Below are 26,863 nucleotides of genomic sequence, written 5' to 3' on the forward strand. Positions count from 1 at the left end.
AGGGTACCCAGTGGCCCTCCACCTAGGGGCCTCTGAACCCAGCAAGCTACCCAGGGGTCCAGCTCTCTCCCTGGACTTGCAAAAGAGGCCCCAGGGTACCCCCTTGCCCTCCACCCAAGGGCTACTGACCCCAGCAAGCTACCCTGGGCTCCACATCTCTCCCTGGACTTGTAGTAGAGGCCCCAGGGTGCCCATTGGCCCTCCACCTAGGGGTCTCTGACCCCAGCAAGCTACCCAAGGGTCCGCCTCTGACCCCAGCAAGCTGCCCAGGGGCCTGCCTATCTCCCTGGACTTGCAGTAGAGTCCCCAGGGTGCCCGATGGCCCTCCACCTAGGGCCCTCTGACCCCAGCAAGCTACCTAGGGCTCCACTTCTCTCCCTGGACTTGCAGTAGAGGCCCCAGGGTGCCCCCTTGCCCTCCACCCAGGGGCTACTGACCCCAGCAAGCTACCCAGGGCTGCACCTCTCTCCCTGGACTTGCAGTAGAGGCCCCAGGGTACCCCGTGGCCCTCCACCTAGGGGCCTCTGAACATAGCAAGCTACCCAGGGGTCCAGCTCTCTCCCTGGACTTGCAATAGAGGCCCCAGGGTGCCCCCTTGCCCTCCACCCAGGGGCTACTGACCCCAGCAAGCTACAGAGGGCTCCACTTCTCTCCCTGGACTTGTAGTAGAGGCCCTGGGCAGCCCTCTGGCCCTCCACCTAGGGGCCTCTGACCCCAGCAAGCTACCCAGGGCTCCACCTCTCTCGCTGGACATGCAGTAGAGGCCCCAGGGTGCCCATTGGCCCTCCACCTAGGGGCCTCTGACCCCAGCAAACTACCCAGGGGTCCACCTCTCTTCCTGGACTTGCAGTAGAGTCCCCAGGGTGCCCCATGGCCTTCCACCTAGGGCCCTCTGACCCCAGCAAGCTACCTAGGGCTCCACTTCTCTCCCTGGACTTGCAGTAGAGGCCCCAGGGTGCCCCCTTGCCCTCCACCCAGGGGCTACTGACCCCAGCAAGCTACCCAGGGCTGCACCTCTCTCCCTGGACTTGCAGTAGAGACCCCAGGGTGCCCCTTGCCCTCCACCTAGGGGCCTCTGACCCCAGCAAGCTACCCTGGAGTCCACCTCTTTCCCTGGACTTGCAGTAGAGGCCCCAGGGTGCCCCTTGGCCCTCCACCTAGGGGCCTCTGACCCCAGCAAGCTACCGAGGGGTCCACCTCTCTCCGTGGACTTTCAGTAGAGGCCCCAGGGTGCCCCGTGGCCCTCCACCTAGGGGCTACTGACCCCAGCAAGCTACCCAGGGCTCCACGTCTCTCCCTGGACTTGCAGTAGAGGCCCTAGGCTGCCCTCTGGCCCTCCACCTAGGGGCCTCTGAACCCAGCAAGCTACCCAGGGCTTCACCTCTCTCCCTGGACTTGCAGTAGAGGCCCCAGGGTGCCCAATGGCCCTCCACCTAGGGACCTCTGACCCCAGCAAGCTACCGAGGGGTCCACCTCTCTCCCTAGACTTGCAGTAGAGGCCCCAGGGTGACCCTTGGCCCTCCACCTAGGGGCCTCTGACCCCAGCAAGCTACCCAGGGTCCTACCTATCTCCCTGGACTTGCAGTAGAGTCCCCAGGGTTCCCCATGGCCCTCCACCTAGGGCCCTCTGACCCCAGCAAGCTACAGAGGGGTCCACCTCTCTCCCTGGACTTGTAGTAGAGGCCCTAGGCTGCCCTCTGGCCCTCCACCTAAGGGCCTTTGACTTCAGCAAGCTACCCAGGCGTCCACCTCTCTCCCTGGACTTATAGGCGAGGCCCCAGGGTGCCCCCTGGCCCTCCACCTAGGGGACTCTGACCCCAGCAAACTACCCAGCGGTCCACCTCTCTTCCTGGACTTGCAGTAGAGTCCCCAGGGTGCCCCATGGCCCTCCACCTAGGGCCCTCTGACCCCAGCAAGCTACCCGGGGCTCCAACTCTCTCCCTGGACTTGCAGTATAGGCCCCAGGGTGCCCCGTGGCCCTCCCCCTAGGGGCCTCTGACCCCAGCAAGCTACCCAGGGCTCCAACTCTCTCCCTGGACTTGCAGTAGAGGCCCCAGGGTGACCCTTGGCCCTCCATCTACGGGCCTCTGACCCCAGCAAGCTACCCTGGAGTCCACCTCTCTCCCTGGACTTGCAGTAGAGGCCCCAGGGTGCCCCTTGGCCCTCCACCTAGGGGCCTCTGACCCCGGCAAGCTACCGAGGGGTCCACCTCTCTCCGTGGACTTTCAGTAGAGGCCCCAATGTGCCCCGTGGCCCTCCACCTAGGGGCTACTGACCCCAGCAAGCTACCCAGGGCTCCACGTCTCTCCCTGGACTTGTAGTAGAGGCCCTAGGCTGCCCTCTGGCCCTCCACCTAGGGGCCTCTGAACCCAGCAAGCTACCCAGGGCTTCACCTCTCTCCCTGGACTTGCAGTAGAGGCCCCAGGGTGACCCTTGGCCCTCCACCTAGGGACCTCTGACCCCAGCAAGCTACCGAGGGGTCCACCTCTCTCCCTAGACTTGCAGTAGAGGCCCCAGGGTGACCCTTGGCCCTCCACCTAGGGGCCTCTGACCCCAGCAAGCTACCCAGGGTCCTACCTATCTCCCTGGACTTGCAGTAGAGTCCCCAGGGTTCCCCAAGGCCCTCCACCTAGGGCCCTCTGACCCCAGCAAGCTACAGAGGGGTCCACCTCTCTCCCTGGACTTGTAGTAGAGGCCCTAGGCTGCCCTCTGGCCCTCCACCTAGGGGCCTTTGACTTCAGCAAGCTACCCAGGCGTCCACCTCTCTCCCTGGACTTATAGGCGAGGCCCCAGGGTGCCCCCTGGCCCTCCACCTAGGGGACTCTGACCCCAGCAAACTACCCAGCGGTCCACCTCTCTTCCTGGACTTGCAGTAGAGTCCCCAGGGTGCCCCATGGCCCTCCACCTAGGGCCCTCTGACCCCAGCAAGCTACCCGGGGCTCCAACTCTCTCCCTGGATTTGCAGTATAGGCCCCAGGGTGCCCCGTGGCCTCCCCCTAGGGGCCTCTGACCCCAGCAAGCTACCCAGGGCTCCAACTCTCTCCCTGGACTTGCAGTAGAGGCCCCAGGGTGACCCTTGGCCCTCCATCTACGGGCCTCTGACCCCAGCAAGCTACCCAGGGCTCCAACTCTCTCCCTGGACTTGCAGTATAGGCCTCAGGGTGCCCCCTGGTCCTCCACCTAGGGGCCCCTGACCCAAGCAAGCTGCCCAGGAGTCCACCTCTCTCCCTGGACTTGCAATAGAGGCCCCAGCGTGCCCCTTGGCCCTCTACCTAAGGGCCTCTGACCCCAGAAAGCTACCCAGGGGTCCACCTCTCTCCCTAGACTTGCAGACTAGGCCCCAGGGTGACCCTTGGCCCTCCACATAGGGGCCTCTTACCCCAGCAAGCTGCCCAGGGGCCTGCCTATCTTCCTGGACTTGCAGTAGAGTCCCCAGGGTGCCCCATGGCCCTCCACCTAGGGCCCTCTGACCCCAGCAAGCTACCCAGGGGTCCACATCTCTCACTGGACTTGCAACAGAGGCCCCAAGGTGCCCCGTGACCCTCCACCTAGGGGCCTCTGACCCCAGCAAGCTACCCAGGAGTCCACATCTCTCCCTGGACTTGCAGTAGAGGCCCCAGGGTGCCCATTGGCCCTCCACCTAGGGGCCTCTGACCCCAGCAAGCTACAAAGGGTCCCACCTATCTCCCTGGACTTGCAGTAGAGTCCCCAGGGTGCCCCATGTCCCTCCACCTAGGGCCCTCTGACCCCAGCAAGCTACCCAGGGCTAAAACTCTCTCCCTGGACTTGCAGTATAGGCCTCTGGGTGCCCCCTGGTCCTCCACCTAGGGGCCCCCGACCCAAGCAAGCTGCCCAGGGGTCCACCTCTCTCCCTGGACTTGCAATAGAGGCCCCAGGGTGCCCCCTTGCCCTCCACCCAAGGGCTACTGACCCCATCAAGCTACCCTGGGCTCTACCTCTCTCCCTGGACTTGTAGTAGAGGCCCTAGGCTGCCCTCTGGTCCTCCACCTAGGGGCCTCTGACCCCAGCAAGCTAACCAGGGCTCCACCTCTCTCCCTGGACTTGCAGTAGAGGCCCCAGGGTGCCCATTGGCCCTCCACCTAGGGGTCTCTGACCCCAGCAAGCTACCCAAGGGTCCGCCTCTGACCCCAGCAAGCTACCCAGGGGTCCACCTCTCTCCATGGACTTATAGTAGAGGCCCCAGGGTGCCCCCTGGCCCTCCACCTGTGGGCCTCTGAGTCCAGCAAGCTACCCAGGGGTCCACATCTCTCCCTGGACTTGCAGTAGAGGCCCCAGAGTACCCCGTGGCCCTCCACCTAGGGGCCTCTGAACCCAGCATGCTACCCAGGGGTCCAGCTCTCTCCCTGGACTTGCAATAGAGGCCCCAGGGTGCCCCCTTGCCCTCCACCCAAGGGCTACTGACCCCAGCAAGCTACCCTGGGCTCCACCTCTCTCCCTGGACTTGTAGTAGAGGCCCTAGGCTGCCCTCTGGCCCTCCACCTAGGGGCCTTTGACCCCAGCTATTTACCCAGGGCTCCACCTCTCTCCCTGGACTTGCAGTAGAGGCCGTAGGGTGCCCATTGGCCCTCCACCTAGGGGCCTCTGACCCCAGCAAGCTACCCAGGGGTCCACCTCTCTCCCTGGACTTATAGGCGAGGCCCCAGGGTGCCCCCTGGCCCTCCACCTAGGGGCCTCTGACCCCAGCAAACTACCCAGCGGTCCACCTCTCTTCCTGGACTTGCAGTAGAGTCCCCAGGGTGCCCCATGGCCCTCCACCTAGGGCCCTCTGACCCCAGCAAGCTACCCAGGGCTCCAACTCTCTCCCTGTACTTGCAGTATAGGCCCCAGGGTGCCCCCTGGTCCTCCACCTAGGGGCCTCTGACCCTAGCAAACTACACAGGGGTCCACCTCTCTCCCTGGACTTGCAGTAGAGGCCCCAGGGTGCCCCATGGCCCTCCACCTAGGGACCTCTGACCCCAGCAAGCTACAGAGGGGTCCACCTCTCTCCCTGGACTTGCAGTAGAGGCCCCAGGGTGCCCCGTGGCCCTCCCCCTAGTGGCCTCTGACACCAGCAAGCTTCCCAGTGGTCAACCTCTCTCCCTAGACTTGCAGTAGAGGCCCCAGGGTGACCCTTGGCCCTCCACCTACGGGCCTCTAACCCCAGCAAGCTACCCAGGGTCCTACCTATCTCCCTGGACTTGCAGTAGAGTCCCCAGGGTGCCCCATGGCCCTCCACCTAGGGCCCTCTGACCCCAGCAAGCTACCCAGGGCTCCAACTCTCTCCCTGGACTTGCAGTATAGGCCTCAGGGTGCCCCCTGGTCCTCCACTTAGGGGCCCTTGACCCAAGCAAGCTGCCCAGGGGTCCACCTCTCTCCCTGGACTTGCAAGAGATGCCCCAGCGTGCCACTTGGCCCTCCACCTAAGGGCCTCTGACCCCAGAAAGCTACCCAGGGGTCCACCTCTCTCCCTAGACTTGCAGACTAGGCCCCAGGGTGACCCTTGGCCCTCCACCTAGGGGCCTCTGATCCCAGCAAGCTGCCCAGGGGCCTGCCTATCTCCCCGGACTTGCAGTAGAGTCCCCAGGGTGCCCCATGGCCCTCCACCTAGGGCTCTCTGACCCCAGCAAGCTACCCAGGGCTCCACATCTCTCCCTGGACTTGCAACAGAGGCCCCAGGGTGCCCCGTGACCCTCCACCTAGGGGCCTCTGACCCCAGCAAGCTACCCAGGAGTCCACATCTCTCCCTGGACTTGCAGTAGACACCCCTGGGTGCCCCCTGGCCCTCCACCTAGGGGCCTTTGACCCCAGCAAGCTACCCAGGGGTCCACCTCTCTCCATGGACTTGCAGTAGAGTCCCCAGGGTGCCCCATGGCCCTCCACCTAGGGCTCTCTGACCCCAGCAAGCTACCCAGGGGTCCACATCTCTCCCTGGACTTGCAGTAGAGGCCCCAGGGTACCCAGTGGCCCTCCACCTAGGGGCCTCTGAACCCAGCAAGCTACCCAGGGATCCAGTTCCCTCCCTGGACTTGCAATAGAGGCCCCAGGGTGCCCCCTTGCCCTCCACCCAAGGGCTACTGACCCCAGCAAGCTACCCTGGGCTCCACATCTCTCCCTGGACTTGCAGACTAGGCCCCAGGGTGACCCTTGGCCCTCCACCTAGGGGCCTCTGATCCCAGCAAGCTGCCCAGGGGCCTGCCTATCTCCCCGGACTTGCAGTAGAGTCCCCAGGGTGCCCCATGGCCCTCCACCTAGGGCTCTCTGACCCCAGCAAGCTACCCAGGGCTCCACATCTCTCCCTGGACTTGCAACAGAGGCCCCAGGGTGCCCCGTGACCCTCCACCTAGGGGCCTCTGACCCCAGCAAGCTACCCAGGAGTCCACATCTCTCCCTGGACTTGCAGTAGACACCCCTGGGTGCCCCCTGGCCCTCCACCTAGGGGCCTTTGACCCCAGCAAGCTACCCAGGGGTCCACCTCTCTCCATGGACTTGCAGTAGAGTCCCCAGGGTGCCCCATGGCCCTCCACCTAGGGCTCTCTGACCCCAGCAAGCTACCCAGGGGTCCACATCTCTCCCTGGACTTGCAGTAGAGGCCCCAGGGTACCCAGTGGCCCTCCACCTAGGGGCCTCTGAACCCAGCAAGCTACCCAGGGATCCAGTTCCCTCCCTTGACTTGCAATAGAGGCCCCAGGGTGCCCCCTTGCCCTCCACCCAAGGGCTACTGACCCCAGCAAGCTACCCTGGGCTCCACATCTCTCCCTGGACTTGTAGTAGAGGCCCCAGGGTGCCCATTGGCCCTCCACCTAGGGGCCTCTGACCCCAGCAAGCTAACCAGGGCTCCACTTCTCTCCCTGGACTTGCAGTAGAGGCCCCAGGGTGCCCATTGGCCCTCCACCTAGGGGTCTCTGACCCCAGCAAGCTACCCAAGGGTCCGCCTCTGACCCCAGCAAGCTGCCCAGGGGCCTGCCTATCTCCCTGGACTTGCAGTAGAGTCCCCAAGGTGCCCCATGGCCCTCCACCTTGGGCCCTCTGACCCCAGCAAGCTACCTAGGGCTCCACTTCTCTCCCTGGACTTGCAGTAGAGGCCCCAGGGTGCCGCCTTGCCCTCCACCCAGGGGCTACTGACCCCAGCAAGCTACCCAGGGCTGCACCTCTCTCCCTGGACTTGCAGTAGAGGCCCCAGGGTACCCCGTGGCTCTCCACCTAGGGGCCTCTGACCCCAGCAAGCTACTCAGGTTTTCACATCTCTCCCTGGACTTGCAGTAGAGGCCCCAGGGTACCCTGTGGCCCTCCACCTAGGGGCCTCTGAACCCAGCAAGCTACCCAGGGGTCCAGCTCTCTCCCTGGACTTGCAATAGAGGCCCCAGGGTGCCCCCTTGCCCTCCACCCAGGGGCTACTGACCCCAGCAAGCTACACAGGGCTCCACTTCTCTCCCTGGACTTGTAGTAGAGGCCCTAGGCTGCCCTCTGGCCCTCCACCTAGGGGCCATTGACCCCAGCAAGCTACCCAGGGCTCCACCTCTCTCGCTGGACTTGCAGTAAAGGCCCCAGGGTGCCCATTGGCCCTCCACCTAGGGGCCTCTGACCCCAGCAAACTACCCAGGGGTCCACCTCTCTTCCTGGACTTGCAGTTGAGTCCCCAGGGTGCCCCATGGCCCTCCACCTAGGGCCCTCTGACCCCAGAAAGCTACCCAGGGGTCCACCTCTCTCCCTAGACTTGCAGACTAGGCCCCAGGGTGACCCTTGGCCCTCCACCTAGGGGCCTCTGATCCCAGCAAGCTGCCCAGGGGCCTGCCTATCTCCCTGGACTTGCAGTAGAGTCCCCAGGGTGCCCCATGGCCCTCCACCTAGGGCTCTCTGACCCCAGCAAGCTACCCAGGGCTCCACATCTCTCCCTGGACTTGCAACAGAGGCCCCAGGGTGCCCCGTGACCCTCCACCTAGGGGCCTCTGACCCCAGCAAGCTACCCAGCAGTCCACATCTCTCCCTGGACTTGCAGTAGACACCCCTGGGTGCCCCCTGGCCCTCCACCTAGGGGCCTCTGAGTCCAGCAAGCTACCCAGGGGTCCACATCTCTCCCTGGACTTGCAGTAGAGGCCCCAGGGTACCCAGTGGCCCTCCACCTAGGGGCCTCTGAACCCAGCAAGCTACCCAGGGATCCAGTTCCCTCCCTGGACTTGCAATAGAGGCCCCCGGGTGCCCCCTTGCCCTCCACCCAAGGGCTACTGACCCCAGCAAGCTACCCTGGGCTCCACATCTCTCCCTGGACTTGTAGTAGAGGCCCTAGGCTGCCCTCTGGTCCTCCACCTAGGGGCCTCTGACCCCAGCAAGCTAACCAGGGCTCCACCTCTCTCCCTGGACTTGCAGTAGAGGCCCCAGGGTGCCCATTGGCCCTCCACCTAGGGGTCTCTGACCCCAGCAAGCTATCCAAGGGTCCGCCTCTGACCCCAGCAAGCTGCCCAGGGGCCTGCCTATCTCCCTGGACTTGCAGTAGAGTCCCCAAGGTGCCCCATGGCCCTCCACCTTGGGCCCTCTGACCCCAGCAAGCTACCTAGGGCTCCACTTCTCTCCCTGGATTTGCAGTAGAGGCCCCAGGGTGCCCCCTTGCCCTCCACCCAGGGGCTACTGACCCCAGCAAGCCACCCAGGGCTGCACCTCTCTCCCTGGACTTGCAGTAGAGGCCCCAGGGTACCCCGTGGCTCTCCACCTAGGGGCCTCTGACCCCAGCAAGCTACTCAGGTTTTCACATCTCTCCCTGGACTTGCAGTAGAGGCCCCAGGGTACCCTGTGGTCCTCCACCTAGGGGCCTCTGAACCCAGCAAGCTACCCAGGGGTCCAGCTCTCTCCCTGGACTTGCAATAGAGGCCCCAGGGTGCCCCCTTGCCCTCCACCCAGGGGCTACTGACCCCAGCAAGCTACCCAGGGCTGCACCTCTCTCCCTGGACTTGCAGTAGAGGCCCCAGGGTACCCCGTGGCTCTCCACCTAGGGGCCTCTGACCCCAGCAAGCTACTCAGGTTTTCACATCTCTCCCTGGACTTGCAGTAGAGGCCCCAGGGTGCCCCGTGGCCCTCCCCCTAGGGGCCTCTGACACCAGCAAGCTTCCTAGTGGTCCACCTCTCTCTCTAGACTTGCAGTAGAGGCCCCAGGGTGACCCTTGGCCCTCCACCTAGGGGCTTCTGACCCCAGCAAGCTACCCAGGGCTCCAACTCTCTCCCTGGACTTGCAGTATAGGCCTCAGGGTGCCCCCTGGTCCTCCACCTAGGGGCACCTGACCCAAGCAAGCTGCCCTGGGGTCCACCTCTCTCCCTGGACTTGCAATAGAGGCCCCAGGGTGCCCCTTGGCCCTCCACCTAGGGGCCTCTGACCCCAGAAAGCTACCCAGGGGTCCACCTCTCTCTCTAGACTTGCAGACTAGGCCCCAGGGTGACCCTTGGCCCTCCACCCAGGGGCCTCTGACCCCAGCAAGCTGCCCAGGGGCCTGCCTATCTCCCTGGACTTGCAGTAGAGTCCCCAGGGTGCCCCTTGGCCCTCCACCTAGGGCCCTCTGACCCCAGCAAGCTACCCAGTGGTCCACATCTCTCCCTGGACTTGCAACAGAGGCCCCAGGGTGCCCCGTGACCCTCCACCTAGGGGCCTCTGAGTCCAGCAAGCTACCCAGGGGTCCACATCTCTCCCTGGACTTGCAGTAGATGCCCCAGGGTACCCAGTGGCCCTCCACCTAGGGGCCTCTGAACCCAGCAAGCTACCCAGGGGTCCAGATCTCTCCCTGGACTTGCAATAGAGGCCCCAGGGTGCCCCCTTGCCCTCCACCCAAGGGCTACTGACCCCAGGAAGCTACCCTGGGCTCCACCTATCTCCCTGGAATTTTAGTAGAGGCCCTAGGCTGCCCTCTGGTCCTCCACCTAGGGGCCTCTGACCCCAGCAAGCTAACCAGGGCTCCACCTCTCTCCCTGGACTTGCAGTAGAGGCCCCAGGGTGCCCATTGGCCCTCCACCTAGGGGTCTCTGACCCCAGCAAGCTACCCAAGGGTCCGCCTCTGACCCCAGCAAGCTGCCCAGGGGCCTGCCTCTGACCCCTGCAAGCTGCCCAGGGGCCTGCCTATCTCCCTGGACTTGCAGTAGAGTCCCCAGGGTGCCCCATGGCCCTCCACGTAGGGCTCTGTGACCCCAGCAAGCTACCCAGGGGTCCACATTTCTCCCTGGACTTGCAGTAGACGCCCCTGGGTGCCCACTGGCCCTCCACCTAGGGGCCTTTGACCCCAGCAAGCTACCCAGGGGTCCACCTCTCTCCATGGACTTATAATAGAGGCCCCAGGGTGCCCCCTGGCCCTCCACCTAGGGGCCTCTGAGTCCAGCAAGCTACCCAGGGGTCCACATCTCTCCCTGGACTTGCAGTAGAGGCCCCAGGGTACCCCGTGGCCCTCCACCTAGGGGCCTCTGAACCCAGCAAGCTACCCAGGGGTCCAGCTCTCTCCCTGGACTTGCAATAGAGGCCCCAGGGTGCCCCCTTGCCCTCCACCCAGGGGCTACTGACCCCAGCAAGCTACACAGGGCTCCACTTCTCTCCCTGGACTTGTAGTAGAGGCCCTGGGCTGCCCTCTGACCCTCCACCTAGGGGCCATTGACCCCAGCAAGCTACCCAGGGCTCCACCTCTCTCGCTGGACATGCAGTAGAGGCCCCAGGGTGCCCATTGGCCCTCCACCTAGGGGCCTCTGACCCCAGCAAACTACCCAGGGGTCCACCTCTCTTCCTGGACTTGCAGTAGAGTCCCCAGGGTGCCCCATGGCCTTCCACCTAGGGCCCTCTGACCCCAGCAAGCTACCTAGGGCTCCACTTCTCTCCCTGGACTTGCAGTAGAGGCCCCAGGGTGCCCCCTTGCCCTCCACCCAGGGGCTACTGACCCCAGCAAGCTACCCAGGGCTGCACCTCTCTCCCTGGACTTGCAGTAGAGACCCCAGGGTGCCCCTTGCCCTCCACCTAGGGGCCTCTGACCCCAGCAAGCTACCCTGGAGTCCACCTCTTTCCCTGGACTTGCAGTAGAGGCCCCAGGGTGCCCCTTGGCCCTCCACCTAGGGGCCTCTGACCCCAGCAAGCTACCGAGGGGTCCACCTCTCTCCGTGGACTTTCAGTAGAGGCCCCAGGGTGCCCCGTGGCCCTCCACCTAGGGGCTACTGACCCCAGCAAGCTACCCAGGGCTCCACGTCTCTCCCTGGACTTGCAGTAGAGGCCCTAGGCTGCCCTCTGGCCCTCCACCTAGGGGCCTCTGAACCCAGCAAGCTACCCAGGGCTTCACCTCTCTCCCTGGACTTGCAGTAGAGGCCCCAGGGTGCCCAATGGCCCTCCACCTAGGGACCTCTGACCCCAGCAAGCTACCGAGGGGTCCACCTCTCTCCCTAGACTTGCAGTAGAGGCCCCAGGGTGACCCTTGGCCCTCCACCTAGGGGCCTCTGACCCCAGCAAGCTACCCAGGGTCCTACCTATCTCCCTGGACTTGCAGTAGAGTCCCCAGGGTTCCCCATGGCCCTCCACCTAGGGCCCTCTGACCCCAGCAAGCTACAGAGGGGTCCACCTCTCTCCCTGGACTTGTAGTAGAGGCCCTAGGCTGCCCTCTGGCCCTCCACCTAAGGGCCTTTGACTTCAGCAAGCTACCCAGGCGTCCACCTCTCTCCCTGGACTTATAGGCGAGGCCCCAGGGTGCCCCCTGGCCCTCCACCTAGGGGACTCTGACCCCAGCAAACTACCCAGCGGTCCACCTCTCTTCCTGGACTTGCAGTAGAGTCCCCAGGGTGCCCCATGGCCCTCCACCTAGGGCCCTCTGACCCCAGCAAGCTACCCGGGGCTCCAACTCTCTCCCTGGACTTGCAGTATAGGCCCCAGGGTGCCCCGTGGCCCTCCCCCTAGGGGCCTCTGACCCCAGCAAGCTACCCAGGGCTCCAACTCTCTCCCTGGACTTGCAGTAGAGGCCCCAGGGTGACCCTTGGCCCTCCATCTACGGGCCTCTGACCCCAGCAAGCTACCCTGGAGTCCACCTCTCTCCCTGGACTTGCAGTAGAGGCCCCAGGGTGCCCCTTGGCCCTCCACCTAGGGGCCTCTGACCCCGGCAAGCTACCGAGGGGTCCACCTCTCTCCGTGGACTTTCAGTAGAGGCCCCAATGTGCCCCGTGGCCCTCCACCTAGGGGCTACTGACCCCAGCAAGCTACCCAGGGCTCCACGTCTCTCCCTGGACTTGTAGTAGAGGCCCTAGGCTGCCCTCTGGCCCTCCACCTAGGGGCCTCTGAACCCAGCAAGCTACCCAGGGCTTCACCTCTCTCCCTGGACTTGCAGTAGAGGCCCCAGGGTGACCCTTGGCCCTCCACCTAGGGACCTCTGACCCCAGCAAGCTACCGAGGGGTCCACCTCTCTCCCTAGACTTGCAGTAGAGGCCCCAGGGTGACCCTTGGCCCTCCACCTAGGGGCCTCTGACCCCAGCAAGCTACCCAGGGTCCTACCTATCTCCCTGGACTTGCAGTAGAGTCCCCAGGGTTCCCCAAGGCCCTCCACCTAGGGCCCTCTGACCCCAGCAAGCTACAGAGGGGTCCACCTCTCTCCCTGGACTTGTAGTAGAGGCCCTAGGCTGCCCTCTGGCCCTCCACCTAGGGGCCTTTGACTTCAGCAAGCTACCCAGGCGTCCACCTCTCTCCCTGGACTTATAGGCGAGGCCCCAGGGTGCCCCCTGGCCCTCCACCTAGGGGACTCTGACCCCAGCAAACTACCCAGCGGTCCACCTCTCTTCCTGGACTTGCAGTAGAGTCCCCAGGGTGCCCCATGGCCCTCCACCTAGGGCCCTCTGACCCCAGCAAGCTACCCGGGGCTCCAACTCTCTCCCTGGATTTGCAGTATAGGCCCCAGGGTGCCCCGTGGCCTCCCCCTAGGGGCCTCTGACCCCAGCAAGCTACCCAGGGCTCCAACTCTCTCCCTGGACTTGCAGTAGAGGCCCCAGGGTGACCCTTGGCCCTCCATCTACGGGCCTCTGACCCCAGCAAGCTACCCAGGGCTCCAACTCTCTCCCTGGACTTGCAGTATAGGCCTCAGGGTGCCCCCTGGTCCTCCACCTAGGGGCCCCTGACCCAAGCAAGCTGCCCAGGAGTCCACCTCTCTCCCTGGACTTGCAATAGAGGCCCCAGCGTGCCCCTTGGCCCTCTACCTAAGGGCCTCTGACCCCAGAAAGCTACCCAGGGGTCCACCTCTCTCCCTAGACTTGCAGACTAGGCCCCAGGGTGACCCTTGGCCCTCCACATAGGGGCCTCTTACCCCAGCAAGCTGCCCAGGGGCCTGCCTATCTTCCTGGACTTGCAGTAGAGTCCCCAGGGTGCCCCATGGCCCTCCACCTAGGGCCCTCTGACCCCAGCAAGCTACCCAGGGGTCCACATCTCTCACTGGACTTGCAACAGAGGCCCCAAGGTGCCCCGTGACCCTCCACCTAGGGGCCTCTGACCCCAGCAAGCTACCCAGGAGTCCACATCTCTCCCTGGACTTGCAGTAGAGGCCCCAGGGTGCCCATTGGCCCTCCACCTAGGGGCCTCTGACCCCAGCAAGCTACAAAGGGTCCTACCTATCTCCCTGGACTTGCAGTAGAGTCCCCAGGGTGCCCCATGTCCCTCCACCTAGGGCCCTCTGACCCCAGCAAGCTACCCAGGGCTAAAACTCTCTCCCTGGACTTGCAGTATAGGCCTCTGGGTGCCCCCTGGTCCTCCACCTAGGGGCCCCCGACCCAAGCAAGCTGCCCAGGGGTCCACCTCTCTCCCTGGACTTGCAATAGAGGCCCCAGGGTGCCCCCTTGCCCTCCACCCAAGGGCTACTGACCCCATCAAGCTACCCTGGGCTCTACCTCTCTCCCTGGACTTGTAGTAGAGGCCCTAGGCTGCCCTCTGGTCCTCCACCTAGGGGCCTCTGACCCCAGCAAGCTAACCAGGGCTCCACCTCTCTCCCTGGACTTGCAGTAGAGGCCCCAGGGTGCCCATTGGCCCTCCACCTAGGGGTCTCTGACCCCAGCAAGCTACCCAAGGGTCCGCCTCTGACCCCAGCAAGCTACCCAGGGGTCCACCTCTCTCCATGGACTTATAGTAGAGGCCCCAGGGTGCCCCCTGGCCCTCCACCTGTGGGCCTCTGAGTCCAGCAAGCTACCCAGGGGTCCACATCTCTCCCTGGACTTGCAGTAGAGGCCCCAGAGTACCCCGTGGCCCTCCACCTAGGGGCCTCTGAACCCAGCATGCTACCCAGGGGTCCAGCTCTCTCCCTGGACTTGCAATAGAGGCCCCAGGGTGCCCCCTTGCCCTCCACCCAAGGGCTACTGACCCCAGCAAGCTACCCTGGGCTCCACCTCTCTCCCTGGACTTGTAGTAGAGGCCCTAGGCTGCCCTCTGGCCCTCCACCTAGGGGCCTTTGACCCCAGCTATTTACCCAGGGCTCCACCTCTCTCCCTGGACTTGCAGTAGAGGCCGTAGGGTGCCCATTGGCCCTCCACCTAGGGGCCTCTGACCCCAGCAAGCTACCCAGGGGTCCACCTCTCTCCCTGGACTTATAGGCGAGGCCCCAGGGTGCCCCCTGGCCCTCCACCTAGGGGCCTCTGACCCCAGCAAACTACCCAGCGGTCCACCTCTCTTCCTGGACTTGCAGTAGAGTCCCCAGGGTGCCCCATGGCCCTCCACCTAGGGCCCTCTGACCCCAGCAAGCTACCCAGGGCTCCAACTCTCTCCCTGTACTTGCAGTATAGGCCCCAGGGTGCCCCCTGGTCCTCCACCTAGGGGCCTCTGACCCTAGCAAACTACACAGGGGTCCACCTCTCTCCCTGGACTTGCAGTAGAGGCCCCAGGGTGCCCCATGGCCCTCCACCTAGGGACCTCTGACCCCAGCAAGCTACAGAGGGGTCCACCTCTCTCCCTGGACTTGCAGTAGAGGCCCCAGGGTGCCCCGTGGCCCTCCCCCTAGTGGCCTCTGACACCAGCAAGCTTCCCAGTGGTCCACCTCTCTCCCTAGACTTGCAGTAGAGGCCCCAGGGTGACCCTTGGCCCTCCACCTACGGGCCTCTAACCCCAGCAAGCTACCCAGGGTCCTACCTATCTCCCTGGACTTGCAGTAGAGTCCCCAGGGTGCCCCATGGCCCTCCACCTAGGGCCCTCTGACCCCAGCAAGCTACCCAGGGCTCCAACTCTCTCCCTGGACTTGCAGTATAGGCCTCAGGGTGCCCCCTGGTCCTCCACTTAGGGGCCCTTGACCCAAGCAAGCTGCCCAGGGGTCCACCTCTCTCCCTGGACTTGCAAGAGATGCCCCAGCGTGCCACTTGGCCCTCCACCTAAGGGCCTCTGACCCCAGAAAGCTACCCAGGGGTCCACCTCTCTCCCTAGACTTGCAGACTAGGCCCCAGGGTGACCCTTGGCCCTCCACCTAGGGGCCTCTGATCCCAGCAAGCTGCCCAGGGGCCTGCCTATCTCCCCGGACTTGCAGTAGAGTCCCCAGGGTGCCCCATGGCCCTCCACCTAGGGCTCTCTGACCCCAGCAAGCTACCCAGGGCTCCACATCTCTCCCTGGACTTGCAACAGAGGCCCCAGGGTGCCCCGTGACCCTCCACCTAGGGGCCTCTGACCCCAGCAAGCTACCCAGGAGTCCACATCTCTCCCTGGACTTGCAGTAGACACCCCTGGGTGCCCCCTGGCCCTCCACCTAGGGGCCTTTGACCCCAGCAAGCTACCCAGGGGTCCACCTCTCTCCATGGACTTGCAGTAGAGTCCCCAGGGTGCCCCATGGCCCTCCACCTAGGGCTCTCTGACCCCAGCAAGCTACCCAGGGGTCCACATCTCTCCCTGGACTTGCAGTAGAGGCCCCAGGGTACCCAGTGGCCCTCCACCTAGGGGCCTCTGAACCCAGCAAGCTACCCAGGGATCCAGTTCCCTCCCTGGACTTGCAATAGAGGCCCCAGGGTGCCCCCTTGCCCTCCACCCAAGGGCTACTGACCCCAGCAAGCTACCCTGGGCTCCACATCTCTCCCTGGACTTGCAGACTAGGCCCCAGGGTGACCCTTGGCCCTCCACCTAGGGGCCTCTGATCCCAGCAAGCTGCCCAGGGGCCTGCCTATCTCCCCGGACTTGCAGTAGAGTCCCCAGGGTGCCCCATGGCCCTCCACCTAGGGCTCTCTGACCCCAGCAAGCTACCCAGGGCTCCACATCTCTCCCTGGACTTGCAACAGAGGCCCCAGGGTGCCCCGTGACCCTCCACCTAGGGGCCTCTGACCCCAGCAAGCTACCCAGGAGTCCACATCTCTCCCTGGACTTGCAGTAGACACCCCTGGGTGCCCCCTGGCCCTCCACCTAGGGGCCTTTGACCCCAGCAAGCTACCCAGGGGTCCACCTCTCTCCATGGACTTGCAGTAGAGTCCCCAGGGTGCCCCATGGCCCTCCACCTAGGGCTCTCTGACCCCAGCAAGCTACCCAGGGGTCCACATCTCTCCCTGGACTTGCAGTAGAGGCCCCAGGGTACCCAGTGGCCCTCCACCTAGGGGCCTCTGAACCCAGCAAGCTACCCAGGGATCCAGTTCCCTCCCTTGACTTGCAATAGAGGCCCCAGGGTGCCCCCTTGCCCTCCACCCAAGGGCTACTGACCCCAGCAAGCTACCCTGGGCTCCACATCTCTCCCTGGACTTGTAGTAGAGGCCCCAGGGTGCCCATTGGCCCTCCACCTAGGGGCCTCTGACCCCAGCAAGCTAACCAGGGCTCCACTTCTCTCCCTGGACTTGCAGTAGAGGCCCCAGGGTGCCCATTGGCCCTCCACCTAGGGGTCTCTGACCCCAGCAAGCTACCCAAGGGTCCGCCTCTGACCCCAGCAAGCTGCCCAGGGGCCTGCCTATCTCCCTGGACTTGCAGTAGAGTCCCCAAGGTGCCCCATGGCCCTCCACCTTGGGCCCTCTGACCCCAGCAAGCTACCTAGGGCTCCACTTCTCTCCCTGGACTTGCAGTAGAGGCCCCAGGGTGCCGCCTTGCCCTCCACCCAGGGGCTACTGACCCCAGCAAGCTACCCAGGGCTGCACCTCTCTCCCTGGACTTGCAGTAGAGGCCCCAGGGTACCCCGTGGCTCTCCACCTAGGGGCCTCTGACCCCAGCAAGCTACTCAGGTTTTCACATCTCTCCCTGGACTTGCAGTAGAGGCCCCAGGGTACCCTGTGGCCCTCCACCTAGGGGCCTCTGAACCCAGCAAGCTACCCAGGGGTCCAGCTCTCTCCCTGGACTTGCAATAGAGGCCCCAGGGTGCCCCCTTGCCCTCCACCCAGGGGCTACTGACCCCAGCAAGCTACACAGGGCTCCACTTCTCTCCTTGGACTTGTAGTAGAGGCCCTGGGCTGCCCTCTGGCCCTCCACCTAGGGGCCATTGACCCCAGCAAGCTACCCAGGGCTCCACCTCTCTCGCTGGACTTGCAGTAAAGGCCCCAGGGTGCCCATTGGCCCTCCACCTAGGGGCCTCTGACCCCAGCAAACTACCCAGGGGTCCACCTCTCTTCCTGGACTTGCAGTTGAGTCCCCAGGGTGCCCCATGGCCCTCCACCTAGGGCCCTCTGACCCCAGAAAGCTACCCAGGGGTCCACCTCTCTCCCTAGACTTGCAGACTAGGCCCCAGGGTGACCCTTGGCCCTCCACCTAGGGGCCTCTGATCCCAGCAAGCTGCCCAGGGGCCTGCCTATCTCCCTGGACTTGCAGTAGAGTCCCCAGGGTGCCCCATGGCCCTCCACCTAGGGCTCTCTGACCCCAGCAAGCTACCCAGGGCTCCACATCTCTCCCTGGACTTGCAACAGAGGCCCCAGGGTGCCCCGTGACCCTCCACCTAGGGGCCTCTGACCCCAGCAAGCTACCCAGCAGTCCACATCTCTCCCTGGACTTGCAGTAGACACCCCTGGGTGCCCCCTGGCCCTCCACCTAGGGGCCTCTGAGTCCAGCAAGCTACCCAGGGGTCCACATCTCTCCCTGGACTTGCAGTAGAGGCCCCAGGGTACCCAGTGGCCCTCCACCTAGGGGCCTCTGAACCCAGCAAGCTACCCAGGGATCCAGTTCCCTCCCTGGACTTGCAATAGAGGCCCCCGGGTGCCCCCTTGCCCTCCACCCAAGGGCTACTGACCCCAGCAAGCTACCCTGGGCTCCACATCTCTCCCTGGACTTGTAGTAGAGGCCCTAGGCTGCCCTCTGGTCCTCCACCTAGGGGCCTCTGACCCCAGCAAGCTAACCAGGGCTCCACCTCTCTCCCTGGACTTGCAGTAGAGGCCCCAGGGTGCCCATTGGCCCTCCACCTAGGGGTCTCTGACCCCAGCAAGCTATCCAAGGGTCCGCCTCTGACCCCAGCAAGCTGCCCAGGGGCCTGCCTATCTCCCTGGACTTGCAGTAGAGTCCCCAAGGTGCCCCATGGCCCTCCACCTTGGGCCCTCTGACCCCAGCAAGCTACCTAGGGCTCCACTTCTCTCCCTGGATTTGCAGTAGAGGCCCCAGGGTGCCCCCTTGCCCTCCACCCAGGGGCTACTGACCCCAGCAAGCCACCCAGGGCTGCACCTCTCTCCCTGGACTTGCAGTAGAGGCCCCAGGGTACCCCGTGGCTCTCCACCTAGGGGCCTCTGACCCCAGCAAGCTACTCAGGTTTTCACATCTCTCCCTGGACTTGCAGTAGAGGCCCCAGGGTACCCTGTGGCCCTCCACCTAGGGGCCTCTGAACCCAGCAAGCTACCCAGGGGTCCAGCTCTCTCCCTGGACTTGCAATAGAGGCCCCAGGGTGCCCCCTTGCCCTCCACCCAGGGGCTACTGACCCCAGCAAGCTACCCAGGGCTGCACCTCTCTCCCTGGACTTGCAGTAGAGGCCCCAGGGTACCCCGTGGCTCTCCACCTAGGGGCCTCTGACCCCAGCAAGCTACTCAGGTTTTCACATCTCTCCCTGGACTTGCAGTAGAGGCCCCAGGGTGCCCCGTGGCCCTCCCCCTAGGGGCCTCTGACACCAGCAAGCTTCCCAGTGGTCCACCTCTCTCCCTAGACTTGCAGTAGAGGCCCCAGGGTGACCCTTGGCCCTCCACCTAGGGGCTTCTGACCCCAGCAAGCTACCCAGGGCTCCAACTCTCTCCCTGGACTTGCAGTATAGGCCTCAGGGTGCCCCCTGGTCCTCCACCTAGGGGCACCTGACCCAAGCAAGCTGCCCTGGGGTCCACCTCTCTCCCTGGACTTGCAATAGAGGCCCCAGGGTGCCCCTTGGCCCTCCACCTAGGGGCCTCTGACCCCAGAAAGCTACCCAGGGGTCCACCTCTCTCTCTAGACTTGCAGACTAGGCCCCAGGGTGACCCTTGGCCCTCCACCCAGGGGCCTCTGACCCCAGCAAGCTGCCCAGGGGCCTGCCTATCTCCCTGGACTTGCAGTAGAGTCCCCAGGGTGCCCCTTGGCCCTCCACCTAGGGCCCTCTGACCCCAGCAAGCTACCCAGTGGTCCACATCTCTCCCTGGACTTGCAACAGAGGCCCCAGGGTGCCCCGTGACCCTCCACCTAGGGGCCTCTGAGTCCAGCAAGCTACCCAGGGGTCCACATCTCTCCCTGGACTTGCAGTAGATGCCCCAGGGTACCCAGTGGCCCTCCACCTAGGGGCCTCTGAACCCAGCAAGCTACCCAGGGGTCCAGATCTCTCCCTGGACTTGCAATAGAGGCCCCAGGGTGCCCCCTTGCCCTCCACCCAAGGGCTACTGACCCCAGGAAGCTACCCTGGGCTCCACCTATCTCCCTGGAATTTTAGTAGAGGCCCTAGGCTGCCCTCTGGTCCTCCACCTAGGGGCCTCTGACCCCAGCAAGCTAACCAGGGCTCCACCTCTCTCCCTGGACTTGCAGTAGAGGCCCCAGGGTGCCCATTGGCCCTCCACCTAGGGGTCTCTGACCCCAGCAAGCTACCCAAGGGTCCGCCTCTGACCCCAGCAAGCTGCCCAGGGGCCTGCCTCTGACCCCAGCAAGCTGCCCAGGGGCCTGCCTATCTCCCTGGACTTGCAGTAGAGTCCCCAGGGTGCCCCATGGCCCTCCACGTAGGGCTCTGTGACCCCAGCAAGCTACCCAGGGGTCCACATTTCTCCCTGGACTTGCAGTAGACGCCCCTGGGTGCCCACTGGCCCTCCACCTAGGGGCCTTTGACCCCAGCAAGCTACCCAGGGGTCCACCTCTCTCCATGGACTTATAATAGAGGCCCCAGGGTGCCCCCTGGCCCTCCACCTAGGGGCCTCTGAGTCCAGCAAGCTACCCAGGGGTCCACATCTCTCCCTGGACTTGCAGTAGAGGCCCCAGGGTACCCCGTGGCCCTCCACCTAGGGGCCTCTGAACCCAGCAAGCTACCCAGGGGTCCAGCTCTCTCCCTGGACTTGCAATAGAGGCCCCAGGGTGCCCCCTTGCCCTCCACCCAGGGGCTACTGACCCCAGCAAGCTACACAGGGCTCCACTTCTCTCCCTGGACTTGTAGTAGAGGCCCTGGGCTGCCCTCTGACCCTCCACCTAGGGGCCATTGACCCCAGCAAGCTACCCAGGGCTCCACCTCTCTCGCTGGACTTGCAGTAAAGGCCCCAGGGTGCCCATTGGCCCTCCACCTAGGGGCCTCTGACCCCAGCAAACTACCCAGGGGTCCACCTCTCTTCCTGGACTTGCAGTTGAGTCCCCAGGGTGCCCCATGGCCCTCCACCTAGGGCCCTCTGACCCCAGCAAGCTACCTAGGGCTCCACTTCTCTCCCTGGACTTGCAGTAGAGGCCCCAGGGTGCCCCCTTGCCCTCCACCCAGGGGCTACTGACCCCAGCAAGCTACCCAGGGCTGCACCTCTCTCCCTGGACTTGCAGTAGAGGCCCCAGGGTACCCCGTAGCCCTCCACCTAGGGGCCTCTGACTCCAGCTAGCTACTCAGGGGTCCACATCTCTCCCTGGACTTGCAGTAGAAGCCCCAGGGTACCCCGTGGCCCTCCACCCAGGGGCTACTGACCCCAGCAAGCTACACAGGGCTCCACTTCTCTCCCTAGACTTGTAGTAGAGGCCCTGGGCTGCCCTCTGGCCCTCCACCTAGGGGCCTCTGACCCCAGCAAGCTACCCAGGGCTCAACCTCTCTCCCTGGACTTGCAGTAGAGGCCCCAGGGTGCCCCATGGCCCTCCACCTAGGGGCCTCTGACCCCAGCAAGCTACCCAGGGGTCCACCTCTCTCCCTGGACTTATAGGCGAGGCCCCAGGGTGCCCCCTGGCCCTCCACCTAGGGGCCTCTGACCCCAGCAAACTACCCAGGGGTCCACCTCTCTTCCTGGACTTGCAGTATAGGCCACAGGGTGCCCCTTGGCCCTCCACCTAGGGGCCTCTGACCCCAGAAAGCTACCCAGGGGTCCACCTCTCTCCCTAGACTTGCAGACTAGGCCCCAGGGTGACTCTTGGCCCTCCACCTAGGGGCCTCTGACCCCAGCAAGCTGCCCAGGGGCCTGCCTATTTCCCTGGACTTGCAGTAGAGTCCCCAGGGTGCCCCGTGACCCTGCACCTAGGGGCCTCTGACCCCAGCAAGCTACCCAGGGGTCCACATCTCTCCCTAGACTTGCAGTAGACACCCTTGGGTGCCCCCTGGCCCTCCACCTAGGGGCCTTTGACCCCAGCAAGCTACCCAGGGGTCCACCTCTCTCCATGGACTTATAGTAGAGGCCCCAGGGTGCCCCCTGGCCCTCCACCTAGGGGCCTCTGAGTCCAGCAAGCTACCCAGGGGTCCAGCTCTCTCCTTGGACTTGCAATAGAGGCCCCAGGGTGCCCCCTTGCCCTCCACCCAAGGGCTACTAACCCCAGCAAGCTACCCTGGGCTCCACCTCTCTCCCTGGACTTGTAGTAGAGGCCCTAGGCTGCCCTCCGGTCCTCCACCTAGGGGCCTCTGACCCCAGCAAGCTAACCAGGGCTCCACCTCTCTCCCTGGACTTGCAGTAGAGGCCCCAGGTTGCCCATTGGCCCTCCACCTAGGGGTTTCTGACCCCAGCAAGCTACCCAAGGGTTCGCCTCTGACCCCAGCAAGCTGCCCAGGGGCCTGCCTATCTCCCTGGACTTGCAGTAGAGTCCCCAGGGTGCCCCTCGGCCCTCCACGTAGGGCCCTCTGACCCCAGCAAGCTACCCAGGGGTCCACATCTCTCCCTGGACTTGCAGTAGACACCCCAGGGTACCCCGTGGCCCTCCACCTAGGGGCCTCTGAACCCAGCAAGCTACCCAGGGGTCCAGCTCTCTCCCTGGACTTGCAATAGAGGCCCCAGGGTGCCCCCTTGCCCTCCACCCAAGGGCTACTGACCCCAGCAAGCTACCCTGGGCTCCACCTCTCTCCCTGGACTTGTAGTAGAGGCCCTAGGCTGCCCTCTGGCCCTCCACCTAGGGGCCTTTGACCCCAGCAAGCTACCCAGGGCTCCACCTCTCTCCCTGGACTTGCAGTAGAGGCCCCAGGATACCCATTGGCCCTCCACCTAGGGGCCTCTGACCCCAGCAAGCTACCCAGGGGTCTACCTCTCTCCCTGGACTTGCAGTATAGGCCCCAGGGTGCCCCCTGGCCCTCCACCTAGGGGCATCTGACCCCAGCAAGCTACCCAGGGGTTCACCTCTCTCCCTGGACTTGCAGTATCGGTCCCAGGGTGCCCCCTGGCACTCCACCTAGGGGCATCTGACACCAGCAAGCTACCCAAGGGTCCACCTATCTCCCTGGACTTGCAGTATAGGCCCCAGGGTGCCCTCTGGCCCTCCACCTAGGGGCCTCTGACCCCAGCAAACTACCCAGGGGTCCACCTCTCTTCCTGGACTTGCAGTATAGGCCACAGGGTGCCCCTTGGCCCTCCACCTAGGGGCCTCTGACCCCAGAAAGCTACCCAGGGGTCCACCTCTCTCCCTAGACTTGCAGACTAGGCCCCAGGGTGACTCTTGGCCCTCCACCTAGGGGCCTCTGACCCCAGCAAGCTGCCCAGGGGCCTGCCTATTTCCCTGGACTTGCAGTAGAGTCCCCAGGGTGCCCCGTGACCCTGCACCTAGGGGCCTCTGACCCCAGCAAGCTACCCAGGGGTCCACATCTCTCCCTAGACTTGCAGTAGACACCCTTGGGTGCCCCCTGGCCCTCCACCTAGGGGCCTTTGACCCCAGCAAGCTACCCAGGGGTCCACCTCTCTCCATGGACTTATAGTAGAGGCCCCAGGGTGCCCCCTGGCCCTCCACCTAGGGGCCTCTGAGTCCAGCAAGCTACCCAGGGGTCCAGCTCTCTCCTTGGACTTGCAATAGAGGCCCCAGGGTGCCCCCTTGCCCTCCACCCAAGGGCTACTAACCCCAGCAAGCTACCCTGGGCTCCACCTCTCTCCCTGGACTTGTAGTAGAGGCCCTAGGCTGCCCTCCGGTCCTCCACCTAGGGGCCTCTGACCCCAGCAAGCTAACCAGGGCTCCACCTCTCTCCCTGGACTTGCAGTAGAGGCCCCAGGTTGCCCATTGGCCCTCCACCTAGGGGTTTCTGACCCCAGCAAGCTACCCAAGGGTTCGCCTCTGACCCCAGCAAGCTGCCCAGGGGCCTGCCTATCTCCCTGGACTTGCAGTAGAGTCCCCAGGGTGCCCCTCGGCCCTCCACGTAGGGCCCTCTGACCCCAGCAAGCTACCCAGGGGTCCACATCTCTCCCTGGACTTGCAGTAGACACCCCAGGGTACCCCGTGGCCCTCCACCTAGGGGCCTCTGAACCCAGCAAGCTACCCAGGGGTCCAGCTCTCTCCCTGGACTTGCAATAGAGGCCCCAGGGTGCCCCCTTGCCCTCCACCCAAGGGCTACTGACCCCAGCAAGCTACCCTGGGCTCCACCTCTCTCCCTGGACTTGTAGTAGAGGCCCTAGGCTGCCCTCTGGCCCTCCACCTAGGGGCCTTTGACCCCAGCAAGCTACCCAGGGCTCCACCTCTCTCCCTGGACTTGCAGTAGAGGCCCCAGGATACCCATTGGCCCTCCACCTAGGGGCCTCTGACCCCAGCAAGCTACCCAGGGGTCTACCTCTCTCCCTGGACTTGCAGTATAGGCCCCAGGGTGCCCCCTGGCCCTCCACCTAGGGGCATCTGACCCCAGCAAGCTACCCAGGGGTTCACCTCTCTCCCTGGACTTGCAGTATCGGTCCCAGGGTGCCCCCTGGCACTCCACCTAGGGGCATCTGACACCAGCAAGCTACCCAAGGGTCCACCTATCTCCCTGGACTTGCAGTATAGGCCCCAGGGTGCCCTCTGGCCCTCCACCTAGGGGCCTCTGACCCCAGCAAACTACCCAGGGGTCCACCTCTCTCCCTGGACTTGCTGTAGAGGCCCCAGGGTGACCCTTGGCCCGCCACCTAGGGGCTTCTGACCCCAGCAAGCTGCCCAGGGGCCTGCCTATCTCCCTGGACTTGCAGTAGAGTCCCTAGGCTGCCCTCTGGTCCTCCACCTAGGGGCCTCTGACCCCAGCAAGCTAACCAGGGCTCCACTTCTCTACCTGGACTTGCAGTAGAGGCCCCAGGGTGCCCCCTTGCCCTCCACCCAGGGGCTACTGACCCCAGCAAGCTACCCAGGGCTCCACCTCTCTCCCTGGACTTGCAGTATAGGCCCCAGGGTGCTCCCTGGTCCTCCACCTAGGGGCCTCTGACCCTAGCAAACTTCACAGGGGTCCACCTCTCTCCCTGGACTTGCAGTAGAGCCCCCAGGGTGCCCCATGGCCCTCCACCTAGGGCCCTCTGACCACAGCAAGCTACCCAGGGGTCCACCTCTTTCCCTGGACTTGCAATAGAGGCCCCAGAGTGCCCCGTGACCCTCCACCTAGGGGCCTCTGACCCCAGCAAGCTACCCAGGGGTCCACCTCTCTCCCTGGACTTGTAGTAGAGGCCCTAGGCTGCCCTCTGGCCCTCCACCTAGGGGCCTCTGACCCCAGCAAGCTACCCAGGGCTCCACCTCTCTCCCTGGATTTGCAGTAGAGGCCTCAGTGTGCCGATTGGCCCTCCACCTAGAGGTCTCTGACCCCAGCAAGCTACTGAGGGGTCCACCTCTCTCCGTGGACTTGCAATCGAGGCCCCAGGGTGCCCCGTGACCCTCCACCTAGGGGCCTCTGACACCAGCAAGCTACCCAGGGGTCCACCTCTCTCCTTGGACTTGCAGTATAGGCCCCAGGGTGCCCCCTGGCCCTCCACCTAGGGGCTTCTGACCCCAGCAAGCTACCCAGGGGTCCACCTCTCTCCCTGGACTTGCAGTATAGGACCCAGGGTGCCCCCTTGTCCTCCACCCAAGGGCTACTGACCCCAGCAAGCTACCCTGGGCTCCACCTCTCTCCCTGGACTTGTAGTGGAGGCCCTAGGCTGCCCTCTGGTCCTCCACCTTGGGGCCTCTGACCCCAGCAAGCTAACCAGGGCTCCACCTCTCTCCCTGGACTTGCAGTAGAGGCCCCAGGGTGCCCATTGGTCCTCCACCTAGGGGTCTCTGACCCCAGCCAGCTACCCAAGGGTCCGCCTCTGACCCCAGCAAGCTGCCCAGGGGCCTGACTATCTCCCTGGACTTGCAGTAGAGTCCCCAGGGTGCCCCATGGCCCTCCACCTAGGGGCCTCTGACCCAAGCAAGCTACCCAGGGGTCCACATCTCTCCCTGGACTTGCAACAGAGGCCCCAGGGTGCCCCGTGACCCTCCACCTAGGGGCCTCTGACCCCAGCAAGCTACCCAGGAGTCCACATCTATCCCTGGACTTGCAGTAGACACCCTTGGGTGCCCCCTGGCCCTCCACCTAGGGGCCTTTGACCCAAGCAAGCTACCCAGGGGTCCACCTCTCTCCATGGACTTATAGTAGAGGCCCAAGGGTTCCCCCTGGCCCTCCACCTAGGGGCCTCTGAGTCCAGAAAGCTACCCAGGGGTCCACATCTCTCCCTGGACTTGCAGTAGAGGCCCCAGGGTACCCAGTGGCCCTCCACCTAGGGGCCTCTGAACCCAGCAAGCTACCCAGGGGTCCAGCTCTCTCCCTGGACTTGCAATAGAGGCCCCAGGGTGCCCCCTTGCCCTCCACCCAAGGGCTACTGACCCCAGCAAGCTACCCTGGGCTCCACATGTCTCCCTGGACTTGTAGTAGAGGCCCTAGGCTGCCCTCTGGTCCTCCACCTAGGGCCCTCTGACCCCAGCAAGCTACCTAGGGCTCCACTTCTCTCCCTGGACTTGCAGTAGAGACCCCAGGGTGCCCCCTTGCCCTCCACCCAGGGGCTACTGACCCCAGCAAGCTACCCAGGGCTCCACCTCTCTCCCTGCACTTGCAGTAGAGGCCCCAGGGTACCCTGTGGCCCTCCACCTAGGGACCTTTGACCCCATTAAGCTACTCAGGGGTCCACATCTCTCTCTGGACTTGCAGTAGAGGCCCCAGGGTACCCCGTGGCCCTCCACCTAGGGGCCTCTGAACCCAGCAAGCTACCCAGGGGTCCAGCTCTCTCCCTGGACTTGCAATAGAGGCCCCAGTGTGCCCCCTTGCCCTCCACGCAAGGGCTACTGACCCCAGCAAGCTACCCTGGGCTCCACCTCTCTCCCTGGACTTGTAGTAGAGGCCCTAGGCTGCCCTCTGGCCCTCCACCTAGGGGCCTTTGACCCCAGCAAGCTACCCAGGGCTCCACCTCTCTCCCTGGAATTATAGGCGAGGCCCCAGGGTGCCCTCCGGCCCTCCACCTAGGGGACTCTGACCCCAGCAAACTACCCAGGAGTCCACATCTATCCCTGGACTTGCAGTAGACACCCTTGGGTGCCCCCTGGCCCTCCACCTAGGGGCCTTTGACCCAAGCAAGCTACCCAGGGGTCCACCTCTCTCCATGGACTTATAGTAGAGGCCCAAGGGTGCCCCCTGGC

This window comes from Danio rerio, chromosome 10 (assembly GCF_049306965.1).
Source record: "Danio rerio strain Tuebingen ecotype United States chromosome 10, GRCz12tu, whole genome shotgun sequence".
Lineage (NCBI taxonomy): Eukaryota > Metazoa > Chordata > Actinopteri > Cypriniformes > Danionidae > Danio > Danio rerio.